Source organism: Vombatus ursinus, unplaced genomic scaffold (genome assembly GCF_900497805.2).
Source record: "Vombatus ursinus unplaced genomic scaffold, bare-nosed wombat genome assembly UNPS02014813.1, whole genome shotgun sequence".
NCBI classification, from domain to species: domain Eukaryota; kingdom Metazoa; phylum Chordata; class Mammalia; order Diprotodontia; family Vombatidae; genus Vombatus; species Vombatus ursinus.
This window is the reverse complement of record NW_020954591.1, coordinates 21,275,358-21,286,132: the sequence shown is the minus strand read 5'-3', so window position 1 is coordinate 21,286,132 and position 10,775 is coordinate 21,275,358.

Sequence of the window (10,775 nt, the reverse complement as noted above, 5' to 3'; positions counted from 1 at the left end):
TGCTGGTTACTTCCACTGGAAGGCATCAGATGCATGACTTAATGCTTTTGATGTGATTTGTGAACAAATGATTTATGATTTTATTCCTGCACAAAAAGTAACTTTAATCCTTGAAGTTTCTACATCCATTTAGTTTTCTTAGGGACTTAGTTTCCTAAAATAGCACAAACATTTTCATTCTCTCAAATATATATATGTATGTATATATGTGTGTGTGTGTATATAATATATAATATATATATATATATGAAACCGAATTTTGAAGGACCTATATACACAGGTATCCTTAAAGACAATAAATTTAATACATGTAAACTCACTAGCAGTTATGTCAGTAAGCATTTATTAAACATGCCTATTCTATTCCTGGCACCTTATTAGTGTATGGTGTAATAAAAGAAGCAAAAGATACAGCTTTTTAATGTTACTACATATTTTGGCCTGTATGGTTCAAAAAAGACTGCCATAGAAAGGTGAAATATTACTGTGGAGCAGGGCTAAGGAAAGATGAAATCTGGGAAGGAGTAGATCCTTTTCTAATATGGGAACTATATTGCATACTAGAATTGAGCAGATTTTTCAACTCCACCCCACCCAACTCCCAGCTGATAAAAAATGCCATTACGCTCTTAATTTCAACCTCACAAAAAATAATCTGATTCTAATAGTGATGCTAACTGGCCTTGGTCTAGTAGGATTAGTTTAAAAAGATGTGGAAGGGGACCCAAAAGAGTTCTGACCCGAAGGTCAGGCCAAAAGGTTTGTGACCCAACGAGGTGATTCTCCAGGTCATAGGGATGATGTTTTGTTAAAGTATGCTGGAATGAATGTGGTAGAGCAATTTTTTGCCAATCTAGTATTGCTGAAACACAAGCTTCGTCTATGCTACAACCCATATCTTTCTTGAACACTTAACTGCCTCCATGCTTTCTTTTTTTTTAAACTACCCCGAACTGTAACTAATTCCACAGGGGATTTTGTTTCTATTGGAAATTTTTTTTTCAGTATGCAAATGGAAAATTGGGGTGTCAGTGCAAAAGCCTAGGGCAACTTCTCAGGGACACTGTAGATAAAAGAATGGCTGTTTATTTTGAGCGTGACTCATGTTCACAGTTTTCATCAATGGATTGTACCTGTGTGTTTGTAGTTCTGCATGGAAGCCAGAAGATGGCAGCAGAGACCAACAAGATAGCTGGTTCTAAAATTGTGAGATCACAGGATCATCTATTCGGAAGGATTTCAAAGGCCATGTAGTTCAGCCCCATCCTTCTGCAGTAAATGGGCATAGGGAGTTGGATTTGCCTAAGGCCGCACAAAAATGAAGAGGCAGAATTTGGACCTATGTTAATTGGAGCCAGTGCTCTATCCACATATTCCCTCAAATGCTTTCATTTCTGTTGTCTTACTCTTGTGCAACATTAAGGTCAACGGATGTCATACACTTTCCATTCTAGGTACTGGCATTTAGAAATCATATGAATATTGGCAATGCCTATGTTTGCCTTCCAAATAAAACTTTTATGATTTTAGTGTTAACAAATCATCTTAGTTTATGGAGCATCTTGAATGATACACATGCTAGCAAGGCTGCAAAGGCCTTTTGATTGATTGTAATAGAAAAGGATGCTTTTCCTTTGACCTGGGCAATAGTTGTAGATGGGTAACCTGGCTTAGGAGACCTCAGTAATCTGAATTATTAATTGATACTTTATTACATTATCTCTTGTTGCTAATTGTCAAAAAGAAACCAGCCAGCTGGAAATTACTACAAATTGAAAATGATTAGTGAAGGTTTTGTGCATTTTTTCAATGGTACCTCCAAATATATAAAAAGCTCTTTGGAAAATCTGAAGTCCAAAAGAAACAATTTGCAAGCATGACCTAGATGTTATTGTCCTGCTTCATTGATGCTTCAATATCTCAAGTCCTTTCCTTGGGTATATGAAGAAATATTTGTTAATTTCCATTTGGAAGGATAGGACAAGTATGTTTCATTTTCCTGCCACTACTTTTTAGCATTCCTGTCTGTTCTTCCAGTGTTTCTGAAGTTTTGGAGGATTATGGACTTAAGATTCAGTGCTTGTGGAATTGGAAATTTCACAGGTGCAGGGTTACATTCTATAGGTACTCTGCCAGTGTAGAACAAAACAACATGTTCATCTGGCACAGATATGTCTGCATGTATCCTTCTGAGAAAAAAAGTTTTTGTGTTTTAAATACACAACATATGGCAGTTAATGTTAGAGATGGAGAACAATCCCAAGTAGCACAACTTCCACTAATCTCCCTCTTCGTGTCTTTCAATTCTGTCTGCACTAAGGGGAAGAAGGGAAAGGAGAGGATCTTGTTAAACTTGTTACCTGAACTTAAAGAGCCGGTCTGCCATACCACTTAAGATGCTGTAATTTTATCCTTCTGTACTCCTAACTCTGTGTGGCCGTTCAAACAGCTTGTGCAAAGTTACCTGAATGCTAGAGCCTGTATTCTGATAACAGATTTGGGGCAGAGTGGATGTGAAAATGAGGTAGTTATGGCAGCTATCCTTTGTTTTTTTGTATGTGATTCAGTTTCGAGTTGATGACAGTTGCACATAATGGAGGAAAATTTAGTAAAGTACTTAAACTACTTATTTCAAAAGTGTTGATGAAGAGACAATTTTTAACTGATGCTTTCCTGGGACAGCAAATCAAGGAAAATGCTCATTTTATAAAGATTCCAGAATAATGTTAAAATAACTAGCATTTGTTTTAATGAAACACTTAAATATAGTAGTCCTTATTGGATAAAATTTTGAAAATATGAAAATTGACTGGAAGAGGTCAAATAATTTTTGAAATTAAGGTTAGCTAAAGCTCATCGTAAAGATAGTATTTTTAATCTCTGCTAGGAACTTGCCTAGTTGACTGTTGATTGTTAGCATCTTCGTGTAAAATAATGGGCTTTGTGAATAAGAGACTGAAAACTGATTATTATGGTTGAAGATCTCTGACCTTTCCTCTAGTCATTAAACAGCTACCACTTTGTTCCAGTGAGACTGATGCATCGCTGGCCTTGAATCCTATAGCCAAATGTTTTCTCACTTTCCATAGTATATGTAGTGTAATCTGCTGTTTCTATGAAGCATTCTCTGACACGGTAAAAGAATAGAAACTCAACCAAACTATAACATTTGTACATACCAATACATATTTATCTTGTATACATTTTCTATATTTGTGATTTCCACTTGTAGTCTGGTCAAACTGAATCTGCCTAAAACCAAACCAACCTGTACCCGCAGCCATCTGTACATGCATTTCTCCTCTGGTACTATTTCCCAACAATGTAGATTTGAAACCTCAAAGACAGAGATCTGAATGGCAAAGGTAAGGAGGAGGTCAAGGTCAGGAAAGGCTTCTTAGGGTAGTGAGTTCTTGCATTGGGATTTTTAAGGGTAGGCAAGAATTAACCCGACAGTGCAGCGAGGGTCTTCCTAGCAGAGAAAGCAGCTTGAAAAAAAGTATGCAGGATAATTAGACCTAAGCATAAAGTAGGATTACAAGGCTGATGCCCAGAGCCACCACCTCTCTGATTCCAGCCTCCTCCAGACTCCAGAGCCATCATACAAACTACCAATAATTCAATTTGCATGAACACTTGCTTTTGTCATTAACCTTCTCCAAAACCTTCCATAGCTCCTTAAACACTGTGGCTTTAAATCTCAACTCTTTCTGAATTTCCAAGCTGTCATCCTACCTATCCAATGTTACTTCCCACTACTCATAAGCACATTCCATGTTTTAGTCAAGACAGTTTCCTTAGGTTCTCAGAAATTGAGAATCCATTCTTAAAGCTAGAAGAAGCGGTTTAGAACAAGGGTTGGCAAACTCACCTACTGTGTGTGAGCTAAGAATGGTTTTCATGTTTTAAAATCTTACTGTATTTAAAAGTATTAAAAAACAAAATTCTGAGCTTATGTCCTGGAAGGCTAGGTTTGTCCCTTGGGCCATGGTTTGCTAGACCGTGTTACAGAACATCTAGACTAGACACTCAATAGATGGATAATGCTAAGGCTTCACATTACGCAGTTGCTATTTTTCTGACTCATTGGTTTTGCCTTTAATTACCACCCTGGTTTCCTCTGCGTGTTTAAATCCACATTTTTGTGGCCCAGCAAATGCCCTGCTTTTGCTTCACCTAATTGTAAATAAATCCATTCAGAACACCTACAGTATTTATAATATATACTACACGACTTTGCACAATTAACCTCTATGATTAGTTTCATTTATATTTGTGTTTTATTAAAGACTTATCTTCTGGGGCTGGGGACATGACTGGTGCTTCTCTCCACCTCATGGTATCTATGATGGTTTCTGAGCAGTTAATGCTATGCTAACAGTCTAATCTGGGCTAATCTGTAAAGCTCCTCAAAGATGAAGAGCCAGATCTATTAATGATTACCAAGTCCATGATATTACCAAATAGAGCAACGTAGCCCATGCCACTTCACCAACGTTGGATATTTGAATTAAACTTCATTTTGATGTTGGATGATAAAACCACCTCAAAAGCAACAACACAAAGTCTATTGGTCTATTCAGTACGAGATATTGATATGGTGGGAAGAGCCCCAGACAGGAGACCTAGATTCTAGTCCCAGTTAAGTCACTGATTTAGTGTAACCTGTAGCCTGAGGGCGCCACATCAGTGGGCCTCAGAGCCCTCATCTTTGAAATGAACTACATTAGGGCTTTACTTTTGTATGTGTCATGGATCCCTTTGGCAGTCTGGAGAAGCCAAGGGTTGACTCAGAATGTTTCCAACATTTATAATTGAAGGAAATACAAAGCTTTTGTTTCAGTAAAGAAAATGTAATTTTTTTCCCATCCTAGTTCCTGGACCTCCCAGGTTAACCCATGAACTAGGTGGTCTAATGTCCCTTCTAGCTCTATGAATCTATTGCACTGTGATTTTTTAAAAAAGTTTTATTGACGTGTTTTGTTTTTACATTACAAATATTTTCAAATTAATCCTACTTTGTGAGGTATTTTGTAACAAAGTTAAAAAGTTAAGTAAAACTAATAATATAAAAACCTCATCTGAAAATACAAGCAATATCTCACATGTTTAGCATCCCCCACATTTCTAAAAAAAAAAAAAAAAAAAACTTTTTTCCTCTACCCTTTTACCTGACTGAAAAAAGCTACATTTCTGATAATAAACAAAAAAAACATTCTCATAATGGCTTTACATGAGTTACAGATACATATATGCATATATATTATATACATATGCATACACCCATACACACGCGTGGTATAAATTGTACTGATTCTGCTTGCTTCATTCTAAATCAGTTATCTAAGTCTTTATATGTCTCTTTGAAATCATCTTTTTCTTATGGCACAATTATACTCCACATTCATAGGCCAAAAGCTATTCAGCTATTTGTCAGTTGATGGGTATCCCCATAGTTCCCATGATAACTAAGGTTTCAATTTAGTATAGTATTTAAGAATTGTTTTACTCTGAAAGACTAACATGCAAGGGACCATGGAAAATACAAGCATATCACACAGGTATATTGTACATACACTACATATGTATACACAAGTATGTGTGTGTGTGTATATATATATATATATTGTGTGTGTATACATAGACACATGCCTTTCAGAAATTTTAAAGTTGAGTTGAAAATCTCTTCTAAACTCAAATTACCTTAAAAAAAAAAAGCATTGACAATGTTACTAAGTGCCAAAACGTGGTACAATTAACATGTATTGGGAGAAGTCAGAGAAGACACCAGGTTCCATTGTGGTAGAGACACTTGAGCTACACATAAAATAGTAAGACTTTTATTTGAGGAGTGCTAGGAAATTAACTAGAGTAATGAAATTCCTTAGTTGGAAAATGGCAAATTTGAGGATCATTGATATTAAAGGGTTAGAACCTGTATCTCATGGAGAAAAAGCCACCCAAGAGGCAGAGGGAATCTTCCTTTTGTGTTTTCTGAAGTTGGCTGCCATATGCTTCAGCTTAAGGAAAGTCTTTATTCCTTTAGATAGGAAAACAAAGCCTATTTCAGTTTGAGGACTTTGGTAATTCAACCAAGTTCAAATAATAGTATTTTGTACTTTATATGCATTTGTTATGTATCATATCCACTGTTTCCTCTCTGAAGATGAGGATTTGTTTCAAAGTCAAAATTTATGAAATGACCCTCATCTTTGTCTCATTTTCAACTTGCTGAAAATGAGAAATATTTCTATTCCAGTGCATTTGCACTGGCTGTTTGAAATGCACTCTACACAATTCTGTCTCTTAGAACCTCTAGTTTCTTCCAAGTCTCAGCTCTAGCGTCACAAAAGACTTTTCCTGGATCCCTTCAGCTGCTATGCTTCTCGCTTTCTCACCAAAACCCTTACTTATCTATTTTACATGTCTATATTTATGAACATGTCTCCCACAACAGTAAACATCTTCAGTATAGGGACTATTTTGCTTTTGTCATATTCTCAGGGTTTAGCACATAGAAGAGTAAGAAATGCTTGTTGATTTGATTACAGCTGGGGCTCAGGAGACCTGGGTTATGTCTAGGCAGGCTCTGACTGATAAATTCACTGTATGAATTTCAGAAAGCCATCTCACCTTTTTGGTCTTGAATTTCTTCATTTGTTAAATAAATTAGGAATGGGTAAACTTGAAGGTACCTTCCGGCTTGAAGTCTTGTGATTCAACTTTAGAAAGATTTAGATTTATCTTAGAAGAGGAATCCATTCCATTGTGGCTTTTTTAATATAGTAAAGGATACTTGAAGTACTGGGGATGTTAATTTTCTTTTTTCAGTTAAGCAATGAAGGCCCACCAATTCAAAGGGTTTTCTGTAAAAGGGGAGTCCTATAATGAGAGGTAATTGTATGCAACCTTCATTCCTCCCTTTCCCTCTCCCTCCCCAGATCTGGTGATGCTGACAAGAAGGCTGTTTATCCTTTTGTAGTAAGTGTCTGAGACAATCATATGACCTAGCTTCTAGTCAATACACAACAAAGACCCTGTAACCACAGAGTGGGCACAACATACAATGAAATGTTGATGTAACCACTCTTTTGTTAACAGTGAAAAATCAGGAACATCATGCAAAACAAGTTTGAAAGAATTTCATATTAGAGAAAGCAAAATGTAATTGATTAATTTGAGTAATGCAGTTAAAAATTTTAAATCCTACATTGTTGTAATATACAATGTACTTTAATGTACCATCTCCAAACCAAAAATAAAAAAAAGTAAATTGGCAATGACATCCTAATATTATTGAGGAATAGATTGTTCCTCTGTTGCTTTCGTGAAGCTTTGGTACATGTTCTGAATAGAGTTCTGAATAGTCACATCATTGATTTAGAGCAGGAAGGGACCTCATAGGTCACCTAATCCAATCCCTTAATTTTACAGAAGAGAAAGCTAAGTCTGGAAGGTTAAGTCATTTGCCCAAGTGGCTCCCTCAAAGAGATAGCTAGCTAGATATAGTATATATATGTGTATGTATGTGTGTATTCAGTTATGACCAACTCTTTGTGACCCCATGTGGAGTTTTCTTGCCAAAGATACTGGAGTGCCATTTTCATTTCCTTCTCCAGTTCATTTTACAGATGAGGAACTGAGGCAAATAGGGTTAAGTTGACTTGCCCAGGGTCATACAAGCTAGTATCTGAAGCTGGATTTGAACTCAGGTCTTTCTGACTCTAGACCCAGAACTTTATCCACAGAGCCACGTAACTGCCTCTATTAACTTACACACACACACACGCATGCATATGTATACAATATAAATATACACACATGTATGTGTATATTTGTATATACACATATACATATAATGTGTTCCATGAGGGCAGAGACAATTTTTTTGTCTCAATAAATGTTTATTGACTGGCACCATACTGCCTCTGGTTTGGTAGACATGATCTGCCTTACCTCACATAACTAGTCAGTAGAGAGAGTTCCTTTTCAAATCCTGGTTGTATGATTCCCAAAGCCAGGTTCTTTCTATTCGACTCCTTGTTTTGGGGCATGTGATTTGAAATTAATAAGAACTAAAGTAGGGATTTTTTTTTTCTTTTTAGACAATTGGGGTTAAGTGACTTGCCCAGGGTCACACAGCTAGTAAGTGTCAAGTGTTTGGTCTGAGGCCGGATTTGAACTCAGGTCCTCCTGACTTCAGGGCCTGTGCTGTATCCCCTGTACCACCTAGCTGCCCCTAAAGCAGGGACTCTTAACCTTGGATCTGTGAACATTTTTATATGGGTTTATTTTCTATCCTGCAGCTTTGCTGAAATATTTCAACTAGGTTTTTAGTGGATTCTCTAGGATTCTCTAAGTATATGATCATCATTAGCAATGAGTGTTACTTTTGTTTCCTCGTTGCCTTTTTTAATACCTTCAATTTCTTTTTCTTCTCTTATTTGCTATAGCTAGCATTTCAGGTACAATATTGTACAGTAGTAGTGATAGTGGGCATCCTTGCTTCACTACTGATGTTGTTGGGAAGGCTTCTAGCTTGTCTCCATTACAGATAATGCACACTGATTATTTCAGATAGATACTCATTATTTTAAGGAAAACTCTATTTATTCCTATACTTTCTAGAGTTTTTAATGGGAGTGAGTGTTGTGTTTTGGCAAAAATTTTTTCTGCATCTATTGAGATAATCAAGATTTTTGTTGATTTTATTCTTGACACAGTCAATTATGTTTATTATTGATATAGTCAATTAGTTTTCCTGATATTGAACCTGCATTCCTGGTATAAAATAGTGTATGATTTTTGTGATATATTGCTGAAATCTCCCTACTAGTATTTTATTTAAATTTTTGCATCAGTATTCATCAGGGAAATTGGTCTACAGTTTTCTTCCTCTGTTTTTGCTCTTTCTGGTTTAGGTATCAGTGCCATATTTGTGTCATAGAATGAATTTGATAGGACTCCTTCTTTGCCTATTTTTCCAAATAGTTTATATCTGTGAATTTTTAAAAAGTATTTTGCTAGCCTTATTTTAATATAGATTTCCTTTGTAATTCTATGTATTTTATTTTATTCATTTAAATCTGAGAAGGGGCCTGTAGTTTTCACTAGACTGTCAGAGGGATCCACAACAAAAAAAGTTGACCCTTGAAGTAGAATGTTGTCCAGTAAGAGAAAAGAACAAATGAACCTAGGGATCATGAATTTTTAATGAGCTGTGGACCTAATTAGATGATTGGATATCTTTAAGCTAGGCAGCAATGTGGTAACATCCCATTAAAGGTACCTTAGCAGATTAAAATTTCAAGGACTAATACCCTTCATTCCACTAGTCACCAAGCCTGGTCATCAGGTAGCTTGCATTAGTAGTTAGCCACAAAGGTTAGCCCAGAGAGCTACTAAAGAGAAAACAAGAGATTGAAGTTCTTCGTTCAAACAAGGAATTTTGCAGTGATCCTCAGGGATTGGTAATATTTAATTTTCTGCTGGTACTGAGAAACCCCTTTGTTATGCAAAGTCTTCTCCCTATGGGAGAAAAGGTAAATTTAGGCTAAAGGAATACATCTCTACCCACCAGGTAATTAGGGAGAATGAAGTATTTTTTGATAAAAAATGGGTTGGGGAGGTGGAGCACAAGGACAAAAATGAAGGAAAAAAGGAAGTGAAGAAGCAGAGGGAATCCTAACCAGTGCCATTAATTTGGGGAGTAGGGTGGTAGAATATGACATGGAAGAAAGGGAAGAAGAACTAAGTAATATCTGTTTATCTTTCTCTCACATCTTCCTATCAACTTAGAGGAGGAATGATGATGTGGGTCCCTAGTTGTCACTGGGTGAATGGTTTTCCATTTTTGAACAAAAGATGGGACCAAACAAATGATTCCTTCTTTAGGAGTATGGAGGTAGCTATTTGTCTACTTGACAGATAGTGTGGAATCCAAGGGTATGCCGGAGCCAGCTCACACCACCCAGGGTTTGTACATGAGAAGAGACTGAGAATAAGCAAGTAATCCCTCCTTTATATGGCTCATGATAGCTAAGGAAAAGTCATATGGGTGTCTCTAGTATATTCTAGACTCTGAGATAATAGATTGCAAAAGGGTTCGAAGACAGGATTGGTAAGATGCCGTGAAGCAAAGATTTGTTAAATCTGATGACCACTTCTAGTGATTCATATGGAGACAAACGATAGTTTCAGAAAGAACCTAGAAAATATTGCTAAGGATAATCAAGCCCTGGGTGAAAATCTGAAATTTTTAAGTGTATAAGTGGTGTTTTCATTACTCTTCCCTGATGAAGATAGAGGATTCAGAAGAGATAAGTATGTTTAGAAAGTGAAGAATTATTGATCAGCTAGTGTTTGAGAGCAGAATTTGGATATCTGGGCCAAAGCTTGAAAAATAGGAATTATGAACCCTTGACCAAGGATGAATATGCCAAACAAGGGCCAATAAAAATGTATTTGCCTGTAGTCTTGCAAATCTGATCAAGAGAACCTTAAATTGAAAAAAGGGGAAAATAGAAAATTGCTTGTTTATGTCTATCAAGCCTGTTACCATACAACTGTTTTCCATACTTATACATCCTTATCAGACAATCACCAAACATTTATATAAACATTTATCATGTGCTTAAAACATTGAGGATAAGAGAAAAAGAAAAAAAAAGTCTATTCCCTCAAGAAGCTTACATTTAAATGGAAGGAACAACAGAATAAATCAGAACATACAATATAATATCAAATATGTGTAAAGTAACTTTGAAGGGATGGAA